This window comes from Nannospalax galili, unplaced genomic scaffold (genome assembly GCF_000622305.1).
Source record: "Nannospalax galili isolate Female #2095 unplaced genomic scaffold, S.galili_v1.0 scaffold441, whole genome shotgun sequence".
Classification (NCBI taxonomy): domain Eukaryota; kingdom Metazoa; phylum Chordata; class Mammalia; order Rodentia; family Spalacidae; genus Nannospalax; species Nannospalax galili.
The window spans coordinates 2,210,600-2,222,504 of record NW_008348089.1 but is presented as its reverse complement, the minus strand read 5'-3'; the positions used below and the strand labels follow the sequence as shown (position 1 = coordinate 2,222,504).

The 11,905-nt window shown below is 40.0% G+C and overlaps 1 protein-coding gene and 1 pseudogene across 1 annotated transcript in view; both read left to right on the top strand.

Annotated features, from left to right (window-relative positions):
* Positions 1-11,905, top strand: part of Qrfpr (pyroglutamylated RFamide peptide receptor) — an 87,597-nt gene that overhangs the window by 26,343 nt on the left and 49,349 nt on the right. The gene's annotated exons all lie outside the window — the stretch shown is intronic.
* On the top strand, positions 958-2,401 carry LOC103743392 (annotated as a pseudogene).

The window sequence follows — 11,905 nt, the reverse complement described above, 5'->3', positions numbered from 1 at the left end:
ATAAATAAAATTTCTTTTTAGATTTGTTTTGGAAAAAAATGAAATATGTATCCAATGTAAAATTTGCAATTTAGTTCACCTTTGATATTATGACTCCAATGAATGCCGTTTTTACATAAACAATCTATATTTTAGTGAAGCATTTTTCAGTGCTTATTGTGTCTCTAAAATACTTGTTTTGGAAGATCAGATTATCTGGAGTCTGCTGAGCCACACTCCTCAGTGTGGCTCTCTCTGGTATGGTGGCAGTAGACATCTCTTAAACGGTCTTTTCCTGCCTACTTTTGGTCGTGTGGACAGAAAAAGAAGCAGTGGAAGAGAGCAGAGAGCTGAGTGTTCAGCAGTAGCCAGGCAGGGAGGGGGGAGAAGGGGAGAGAAGCTGCAGGAGGGTGTAGAGCTGAGTCTAAAGAAGAATAAAAAGCCATGACGTGCTAGAGAAGAGACTCGAGAGGAGTCACAGAGAACTGTCAAGTCTCTAGTCTCAGAGGCCTTGCTGATAGCTGCACACTGTCTGCTTCCAAGAGTGGAGCAATCCCAGTACCCAGCCCTGCCCAGAAGTTGCAACACCAACTGTTTCTAAGAGCTGCAGTCCCAACTTCTAGGCCCACACAGGAGCTGTGCTATTTGCAAGGCTAAGGGTCCCTATATTTGATGCCTGTACATGACTGTAACAATAGAGGGTGCCACTTGCTGCCACTCTGACCTGCAGACTGGGAAAATGCAAGCTGTACTGTTTTCTTCCCTACCCATAGATGGATGATTACTAACAACAAATTAGAGTCCTGGAAATAAGGGAGAAAGTTCAGAGAAAAAGTTCAGAGAAAGAGACCAGAGGAGCATTAATCTTGGGGGAAGGTCACTGGGAGAAGGAAGGCAGAACCCAGTACAGGGGGCAGGGGTGCTTACAAAGTAAGGACAGTGTGGGATGGAGTATTCCCCCTCCACCTCACGAGTGTAATGATAGTGCAGCTTCTCGGAAATGACCTTTTACAGAGTGCCCTTAAGCAGAAATTGCAAGAATTAGGAGCTTATGTTAGTGAGGAATTTATGATTATATTATGGTGATGTTGGCCAACAAGAAATGTCAGGACCAAAGGACAGAGGACCTGTCTCTGTTTCTAGAGAACACAATGGCTTTATCACGTGTTAAAGAAACTTGATTCTATTACAGCTGAACCCTCTAATCTAAATTTTCTGATACCACCGTCTTTGAGAGTAATGTGTCTTTAAACAAGAATGGTCTTAGTTAGGGACATTAGAGAAGGCATGAATCTATAGACCCTCCCCTCCTTGTCGTTCTAGCTCTAGACCTGAGAAAAGAGACTCCAGAGGGTCTACCAGTTGACAGGAGCAGAAAACCACTAATACCAGGCAGATATGTCCTGGAGCTTCAACCCGACTAACATCAATGGTGAAACCCTCTGAAGATGTGATTGATATTGAGCCAGACCCAGAGATTCTCCTTGATGAAGATCTCTATTTTGTGTAGCAGAATCCTTTAACTCAGAAAAAGAACAACCTATAGTGACACTCACAAAAGGCTCCTCTCCTGCTTCTATTGACATTTACTGACCACCTTCAAGTAGAAATGTGGGCCCTGGTACTCATTTAAACTGCTTGCCATTTCAACGGCCCCCAAACAGTGTTCATGCTGCCAAGCAACTCGACGTACAGAACAGCCATGTATAGGAAGCACGATGTTTGTGTGAACCGGAAGTATTAACAGCTTTAGAAGAAACAGTCCCTTCTTCAGAAACCGCTTGGGAAAATGAGTACCGAGGATAAAAACAAATTGCCTTTGGTAAGTTCAGTTGTTAAAGTTTAAAAAAAATTCACTCATAATGGATGAGGAAGATGATGAAGATAACTCCAGAACAAGAAGTGTGTCCAGCATCGTGCCAGTGCAGCACAGCTTGAGAAGAGACCTTCTCGTCCGTCTTCTAAACAAGCTAATGGCAACTTGTTTTTGAAGACTATCTCAGAAGCCAAAGTCTAATAAAGACCACTATATGCAGTTGTATTTCCATTGTTTCAGAGCTGGATGTTCTCAAGAACTGCTGACAAAAATGGTCCAGGGGCAAAGCTGGACCCCCAGAACAAGACTCCACCCCCAAGGAAGAGGAGCTGTAAGGAGATAATACAGAGAAAATTCAAGGAACTCAACAGAAGCAATTCTTATCCAGTTTATGAACTGGCACAGCACAGAAACTGGAAAAGCTTATGGCGCTCTGCAAGTACTGGCCTGTTTGGAAAAATGGGAATGGAATGTGTGACCATCATCCCATCTCACTTTGCAAAGCCTTCCACAGTTGTAAATCTGTGGCAAATGTTTATTTGTGCATTCACATTGTAAACATGAGCAAAGTGTACTGAACCAGATTGTCCGTCACTCCAGCTCTGACTCCAAAGCCAGCAGTTAACATAACCAGTGTCATCTTCTATAATCAGCTCTGCCAGCACTTCCCAACTTTCAAGAAAATGTCCTTTCTGTCAAGCAAAACACTATAGGCTTAGTACTCATCACAGGTCCAGACTGCTTGCTTTGTCACCCCACTGTTACTGTACTACCAAGACACACTTTGAAATGGATTTATCTCAGACCAGCAGACGATACCCAGTCCTGCATGGCAGATGATCATGCGGTTGGAAACTTCCATATTCTGAGAAAAGATAGTCTATAGAACTTGTCACATCTTTGAAACTTAGAATACGTTGCTTTCATAAGACGAATTTTATTGCCTAACTGGAGCATCTAGTTTTTCAGGTTTATAAGTTTATTAAGTGGTTTTAACTTTTGGTTTCCTTGTTTTGACTGCAAAAAAGACAGTTTAAAGAGAAGCCAAATTCTATCAAAACAGTTGTGGATGTTCGTTCACTGCTGTTTAACATCATTGTTGGTAATGTACCATAGCTTAGGGCTACAGCTAAATCCACACTCCATTACGGCAAAGTAATATCATCTGTGTTTATTTTTAAAGATTAAAAAAATTTTGTGTGTGTGTGTGTGCCCATGTACCTGTATGTATGTGCATGTGTGTTCGTGGGTATCTGCAGAGGACTGAAGAGGGCATGGGACCCTTTGGAACTGGATTTATGAGCATTTGTGAACTGCCTGATATGGGGTATGAGCTCCAATCCCATGATAGAGCAATAAGTACTATTAACTTCTGAGCCATTTCTGTAACCTGCACTATTTTTATTTTAAATTACTGTTGTAAATTATTTTCCTATCTGGTAAATATTTTAGTTAGGCCTGAGATAAAATCCTTGTATAACTAATTTTTTCTTAGTCCCAAGTTCTACAACTAACTGTTAAATTTCTGAATTTTAGCTAATTGCTTTTTCAAAAGGAGGGAAAAAGAAAGACAACAGTTTCCATAGATTAATGTAGTTAAAAAATCATCCCCCAATCACATGCTAATATATGATACACATTAGGTTAGGTATACTAAGAACAGTAATTTTGGTACACAATAAATTTTTAAAATAAACATGAGTGGCCAAAGATTTTGTTACTAAATTATTTTTAAATTTTTTTAATTTGGGGGCTACAGAGATGGCTCAGCGGTTAAAAGCACTGACTGCTCTTGCAGAGGACCCAGGTTCAATTCCCAGCACCCACATGACGTCTCCATGGACTTAACCATTCTTAACTCCAGTTCCAGGGGAATCCGAAGCCCTCTTCTAACCTCCGCAGCATTGCATGACATGGGTGCATTCACATATATGTAGGCAGTATACTCATGCACATGGAGTAAAAATAATAAATAATTTTTGCAAATTTCATATTTTGATCATATTTAGATCCTGCCCTGTATCTGTACCCTCTATCCATTCTAACACTCCCACCAATTATATATATATGATGGCCTAAAGAGTCAGGTTTGTATCCCCAAATGCCCTTCAGTATCAACCTACTAAGAGTTTAACCCCTAAATGAGACTGAATCTCCTCCTCCCAGCAGTCATCAGTTGCTGGTAATTCCTCAGATAGGGTTGGGGTTCTAACCCACTTCCTCATGTCTATGCTGGGATTTGGTCTGGTTTGAACTTACATGGTATTTGTGCATGCTGTCAGCATTGCTCCAAGTTCATATGAGTAAGTGATCAGCTATCTAGAAAATTTTTATTTCCTTGCAGTCATCCACCTCCTCTGGCTCTTCCAATTTTCTGCCCCCTCTTCAACAGTGATCCTCAAGCCTTGGAAGGCAGAAGTTTGGTATTAGTGTCCTAAGCCATCTGCAGCCTATCTTAGTCCATACGTGTTGGCCTGTTGTGGGTCTCTGTGTTAATCACACTCTGCTGGATAAGGATGCTTCTCTGCTGAGAGTGGAGACATGCACTAATCTTAAGATGGTATTGATCATTGTTTTTGAGGTGCGTTTCTTGGAGGCAGAAAATCGATGGATCCTGTTTTCTAATCAATCAGTCTGTGTATTTTCAATGGGGAGTTGAGAAGGTTAATATTGAGAGTTATTATTGAACAGTGCTTATTAATTCCTGTGATGTTGGTGCTGTAGTGCTTTTTTTTAAGCTTCTTTTGATAACTGTTCTGGGATAATTTTGTTTATTCTCTGCCCTCTTCAGAGTGCTAATACTTCTGACTGAAGTATTCCATCGATACTCAGTTATTTTTAAGAATTCCCTATAATGAATTGACTCATGTTAGTTTAAAACACAAAATTACACCTGAAAACAACACAGGGATCACAATTATATTCAGTCACAGTGTACCCAGCCAAAACAAAGCAGAAAGTTTACATCTTCATGTCTTTGAGATTTAAAAAAGGCTAAGTGAAAACAAAAAGATCTAAGAGAGGCTTGTTATGCAGAGACGGGTAATACAGTTTTCTCATTTTTAAAAAAAGTTTTTTATTTATTATTTTTATTTTATGTGTATGAGTGTATTGCCTGCATGTATGTAAGTGCACCTGTGTTCTGCAATGCCTGTGGAGCTCAGAAGAGGGTGTCAGATCTCCTGGAACTGGAGTTACAGATGGTTGTTAGGTGGATTCTGGGAACTGAACCTGGGTCCTTTGCAAGAGCAGCCAGTACTTTTAACTGCTGAGCCATCTCTCCAGCCCCTACAGTTTTCTGATTTTTAAGAACTAAGGCGCAGAGGGAGAAGGGCCTTTACAGATGGAAATTTCTTACCCAATGTTATTTTATATCAATTTTTTTAACTTTTGAATTTATGGTGAGAATAAACTGTATTTCCTGTGCTTGTATATCTAAAGGAAAAATATGAGGGGCGGAGGAGAAAGAAGTACAGTACAGTCTCGGGGTGCTCACTCTATTCAAACATCACTGCTTGTTTCATATTCCCCGGACTAGACACTGCTGGCCGGTCTTGTAAACATGAGATACTCATACTGAGTTCTCTACCTAGACTAGAGCTCACTGACCTGTTCAGTGTATATTCAGAACAGGTATACTGCACAATGGGCATCTCCATAGCACAGGGGATGACAGCTCTATACAGGCATCCCTAGAGACCTTTTCCGATTATGCCTTATGGTGTCTCTTTAGAGCAGTTCAAAGACAGATATGCATAGCAGTTGAGTACATGAGACCCTATGGAGTCTCAATTCATCTATTCGGGCGTGGAAACTTAGGGAAGCCTCTCTCTCAAAACATCACTTAGTAAGAATCCAGAAGTGAAAATGGGCATCTGAGTCTCAGAAGGAGAATGCTTGAGGCTATAAAAGCCAGCTGGCAAAATAGATTGAGGAGGAAGTGGGCAGAGTGCCCCGTGCCTGAGGATGTTAGTCTCACAGAAGGCAGGGTAGAGAAAGCAGGGAGTTCCATTAGAATGTCAGGAGGAAAGGCAGGGAGAGCCTTTGAGATTTCAGGATGAAGAGCAAGTAAAGAGGCACCATTCCTAATATATTTTGGATCCAGAATGTACTGCGTTGTGAGGTTTAATGCATGGATGCCACACTGTGTGGTGATGCTTTAATTATACATTCTTTTCCAAGCCTTCTGGCTACTTTGATATATTTTCTTTTTTCCTATTCCCATAGCAATGCATATTGCAGAAGCTTTTAGCTTATCTAAATATCACCTAGAGTCCCATTTCTTTAACTTAGCTAGACAGCTGAACTTTTTTATTTACATTTACTTAAAATTAAGTTTTTTAAAAAATCCTCCTAGGATTTTGATTATCACAATAAATTTACAAGTTTTTGAAGAAAATTGACATTTTTGCAGAGTAGTCACGGTGCAATGCTAAGTTGTCTTAACTGTTATGATAGAATAAGATGCTTTAAGGATTTTTGTTCCCCAGTCCCTGCCACCTGTGTCTATGCTACCTTACGCAGCAGAGATCTTGCAGATATGAATAAATTAAAGGTTTACCAGTAGGAGATTATAGATCATTCTGGCGAGCTCAATGCAAATGCATTTAGTGGTGCTCATATGTACTTGTTTTTAGCATCAACTGATACCAATAGCTTTTCTTCTTGAGGTGGGACCCAGTGACACTCCCCTTGTCCACCAATATGAGTCCTTCTAAAAGGCGTGTCAAGCAGGCAGGATATCTGAAGATTACCTTAGAAGAATGATACAGGGCCATGAGCCAAGTAATACAGACAATTTCTGGAATCTGAAACAGACAAGAAAAAGGCTTCTCACCGAGCTTCCAGAAGGAAGGCAGCCCTGTTGACTCATTTTAAACTTCTGAGCTTCAAACTGTGAGTTAAATTTTGAGTTTAAGGGCTTTGGGGATAGTGCAAAGGGCCACACAAGCATGAGACCTGAGTTCAATCCCCAGAAACCATGTAAAAAATTTGGGCATGTGGTACCCTTGAAATCCTAGCCTTAGGGAGGCAGAGACAGGCAGATCCCTAGGAGCTCCCTGGCAGTCAGCCTAGCCTAGTACTTGATAAGCTCCAGGCCAGCAAGAGACCCTGTCTCACAAAAAGAAAACCAAAAATAAGGGAGATGGCTCCAGAGGAAGAACACGTATGTTGTTCTCTGGGACTCACACACACACACACACACACACACACACACACACACACACACGCACCCCCACCTAAGCGCATGCACATACATATACCTACACAAGCACACAAATACATCTTTTAAGTCACTAAGATTATGAACCTCTGTTACAGCACCAACAGGACACTAATACTGTCACCTTGTGCATAAACACGAAATGATCCTCTATGTACTTGGGTCTTGGATGTTGTTCTTTAGTAACAGAAGTCTGGTGTGTTCAGGAATTGGATAGGCAAATTTAGGTCAATGCTTTAAATTTAATTTCCCCTGCAGCTAGAGATGGCTCAGTGGTTAAGAGAGCTTACTGTTCTTTCAGAGAACCTGAGTTCAGTTCCCAGAACACAGGTAGTTCACACCTACCTGACATTCCAGCTCCAGTGAGATTTGACACCTCTGGCCTCTGAGGGCACCCACACTCATGTGCACAAGGATGCACACATATACATAAAAGTAATAAAAATATTAAATTTAATTTCCCTATCAACAAATTTTAACATGAGCGAGTAACCTATTCTGGCCATGGATGGATTTTCTTACTTTTACAAAGGGCTGGGAAAAAGCGTGCACTTCCTCTTCCCCTTTTAGACTTTATGATTTGAATGTGATGCTTGGAGATACTGCACTCATCTTATTTGCACAAACTGACCATCTACTTACAGAAGCAAAACCACTCTGAAGGCACAAAGAAGCACGGTGAGAAAAGAGGTTCACAGTAAAGTCGTTCAGCTGTGGTACTCCCCCGCCTCTGGAATTTGTCTTATGTTAAACAATGCATTACTCTTGCGGTTTGAGCTGTGGCTGAATTGACTTTTCTATTCATTCTAGTCCAAAATATCCTAATTAAATATAGAAAAAATAAGAATAAATGGAAACTAGTTATTTCAACAGTCAAAACAAAATAATAATCATTTTATAATATTAGGTTGGGGTGGTTCCCTCCTACATATATTTGTTGTATAATGGAAAACCGTTGTTATGTGTATGTGTGCAGATACTGCCATCATTTGTTTACTGTTGGGTTTCAGTTAGTTGTCTCCTGTGTTTTAACATCCATTCACAAGTGACTTCATGAAGCTGCCTGCTTCAGGTACAGGAATAGCCAGGAAGTGTTCATGTAACTATTTACTGACCACACATGCCATAGTTGGCACTACAGGCCAACCAACCTACAACTAAGGACTTTTAATTGACAGGGACTGCCTCTCTCCTCCACAGGCACCGCATGATACAGGTGTACTTACATACATACAGGCATAACACTCATGTACATAAATTAAAAATAAATAAATAAATCACTTGGATTAGGGCATCACAACCCTGTGGCATGGCCTTCCTCCTGTTCTAGAGATGATGGTTCCTGCCATGGTTATTACTTTACCTGCTATGATTGTTGTGATGTTTCACCAGAGAAGACTATTCAGACAGAAAATTGCCAAAAAGAATGTTTCTGTTAGCCAGCCGGTCACTACACTGGGCATTCAGGTCCCAAGTACAGTCCCCAGCTGTCTTTAGAGCAAGATTTTATACAGAAAAATCACGTCTGGGGTGAAAAGTTTGAGTTTCCATAGCTTAGGAGTGGAAAGTCCCCTAACAATTACTAATTTGCAAAAGCAAGCCAAGTATGAAACGCAGATACCATAAATCTGCAGTTAGCAGGAGCAACTAGGAAGAAGTTCACCTGTTGTCTAGGCAACCAGAGACCTGCTGATGTGTTTTCAGCCTTGGTGCAGCTGAGCCGCACCCACCTGTACCCATACACTGGGCCAACTGCCTTTTAGTTTTCAGAGGCTAGACTCAATCTGGATTCCACCGTGGCATGGCTATGGTCAAGAATCACATAATCAATTACCTGTTCTTCTGAGATCTAAATTAAGAAAAAAAATGGAACTTTCCTACCAATTGTTATAGGAATTCTGACCAGATTTAGTTCAGTAACTGAAAAGTCCATATGGAAATAAAATAAAATAAAAATTTTAAGGTTCTAGATACAAACTTTTCACCATTCATTCCCTACAAGCATTTTATCTTTTTTTCCCCTATAATTTAAATGAATATTCTGCTTCTGACTCAATTCTAATTTAAAAGTGCTATTTTCTCTTTTTCTGAGGTTTAAAAAAGTAGTACAGAAATGACCATCATTTAGCATTCTTATAAAGAAAAATTACTCCTTAGCATGGAAAGCAATCTCTGAGAGTTTGATATTAGATATTTCAGAATAACTTCATTTTTCTGTGTCATATACTTGAGAACTTTTAAAATTGTTCATTGAAAGCTTGAGAAATACCTCAGTGGTTAAGACACTGGCTACTCTTGCAGAGGATCTGGGTTCAGTTCACAGAATCCACGTGGTAGCTAACAACTTTCCATAACTCTAGTTCCAGGGGATCTGATGCCCTCTTCTGGCCTCCATGGATTTTGTATGCATGTTGTGCACTTACATACATGCAGGCAAAACACTCAGACACATAAAACAAATATAAATTTAAAAACTGTGTATTGAAAGATGTATAATGTGGAAGAAAAAAATCCTCAGGTCTTGTATATGTTTAAATCTTATACATTTGTGAATGATTTAATTCACAATGGCTAAATGAATCATTGATTTCTTTAACTCAAATGCATTAGGTTCATACCCCTCCTCCCAGTGTTATTGTTCAAGGCCTCATGAGTATTAGGATTTCTCTGATTAAAGATGTGGCTATTTTATCCATATAAACAAAAACATAGTCACTTCTGTGATGTGGATTTTGATAGTTTTGAAGAATAAAGACTGTACTTAACTGTTTTTGAAAAAAAAGGAGTTTTCATTGATTGCAGTAAATATTTATTCTCTTAATCTTGGGTCTGCAAAGGAAAAGCCCATTGAATTTAAACTGTGTTCTAGTCTGTTTTCAATTGCTGTGTTACAAAACCAACTTGGGAAGGAAAGGGTTTATGTGGCTTACAGCACAGTCCGTTATCAAAGGAAGCCAAGGCAGGAACTCAGGGACAGAACCTGGAGCACAGACCGTGGAAGTATGCAGCTTACTGACTTGCTCCCCTGGCCCATGCTCAGCCTTCTTTTTTATACGATACAGGACCACTTGCCCAGGGGTGGCACTGCCCACAGTGGCCTGGCTGCGCTCTTCCACATCATTCAGCAAACAAGAAATTGCCCCAATCCAATGGAAATAATTCCTCAGCTAAGGTTCTCTCTAACCAGGTGTGTCAAGTTGACAACACTATTCAGCACAAACTAGTAAAACTAATCGTTTGGGCACAGGAACAAAATTGATGCATTAATTCTTCATTTAACCATGCTTCCTTCTTTGACATTAGTTCATACTAATATGGAGTTGTATGTTTGGCAAATAGCAAACCACATAAAATCCCTATATTTTCCTGCATTTTTACGTTTTGATTGTTAGCCTTAGCCTTCAATGGCTGCGCTATCCCTCCAGCCCTATTTTCCTTCATTTTTAAAGGTATTTCTGAAGGTGAACATTTTGTTGACTCAACAAATTCTTTCTAATGCTTACTCTGAGCTTTTTCCATTCATTTCCCAGCATATAAAAGCAATTCCCTTCCTTGTTACTTCACAATGGGTTACTTAACATTCTGAACATAATGAAACCCTTATTACTGATTTTTGCATTATTATCCTAATGGGTGAAAACCCTGGGTAATAATAGATAATAAACCTGGGATCATTTTAGTCTATTATTTGAGTGGTCTAATTTTTGGTTTGTCATTAGTGGAGATTAGAAAGGCAATTCAGTTATTTTTTTATGAAATAGCATTTTTAACTATTAGAGCAACCAAAATGAGAGGGCACTATAATAGATATTTTTACTCTGGTGAACTAGTCTTGCACAAATACACACAGAGATGGTTCTTACAAAGTAGTCAAAGGAAGCACTCTGAAGAGAAATATGGAGTTTAGTGCAAACTGCAGCTCTACAAGATAAACATCTCCAGGTCTAGAATCTGTGAGGTCCTCAGGTGGAGATTCACTCTGCCTAGGCCCTGTCTTTCCAGAAACACTCCAGCCACCCCAGTGTCCCAATTTTACATGTGAGTCTAGAGGGTAGGCACCGGAGGTTCCAGGTCCTTGTGTTTCTGTGAAATTCCTTGTGTATCAGGTGTACAGGGACACAGGGATAGTTGCAGGACAGGACAGGTATATAGGAGCTTGGAGGTGTGTCTGGTCTTATCTGTGGTCAAGCTCCAAGAGGGCAAAAAGGGAGAAAGAGGTGAAGGAGGTCTGTAGTGTCTTTTATGGGGTACTCACCCCTCCCAAGTTCATATGATGTGGGCTTTCTGAGCAGCTCCCTTCATTGAACAAAGTCCAGGAAGGAATGGCTTCCAGTTCCTTCCCTGCTGTTCCCTTTTACATGTTAATTTCTGAAACCTCCTCTTCCAGGGATTTCTGTGTTCCTGTCTCAATTCCCCACTGAGAGTTTTGGTTCCAAAATTCTTTAGGGAGCAGAAGTGTGGTGTCCAATCTCTTAAAACTGTTTCATGCTTAAGAGGGACTACAGGACTCCCATTTTATCTGCTGGTTAATGAGGAGGCTTTTAGATTTCTAGTTGTGGAAGTTGTCTGAAATACCTATGTCATAGAGAGTTTAGTTACATATTCCAAAGACACAGCTTTTCCAAGACTGAAATGCAAGGGTAACAAAGTAAGAGCCAAGAAAGCCACGGTCATGTTTGTTTTAGAAGAGTCCTGTTTGTTCTTGTTCTCGTGAGTGTAATCCCTTGGATTTTTTTTTTTTCATATTAATCCAACAACCTACTGACAAATTATACATACAACTAGATCAAGGAATATAATGTATGTCTAGGCAAGGTTTATCTGGGAAAAATTGGTCTTTGCCAAAGCTTTATCTACATAGTGCATGGTAATTAAAAGTACCTTCC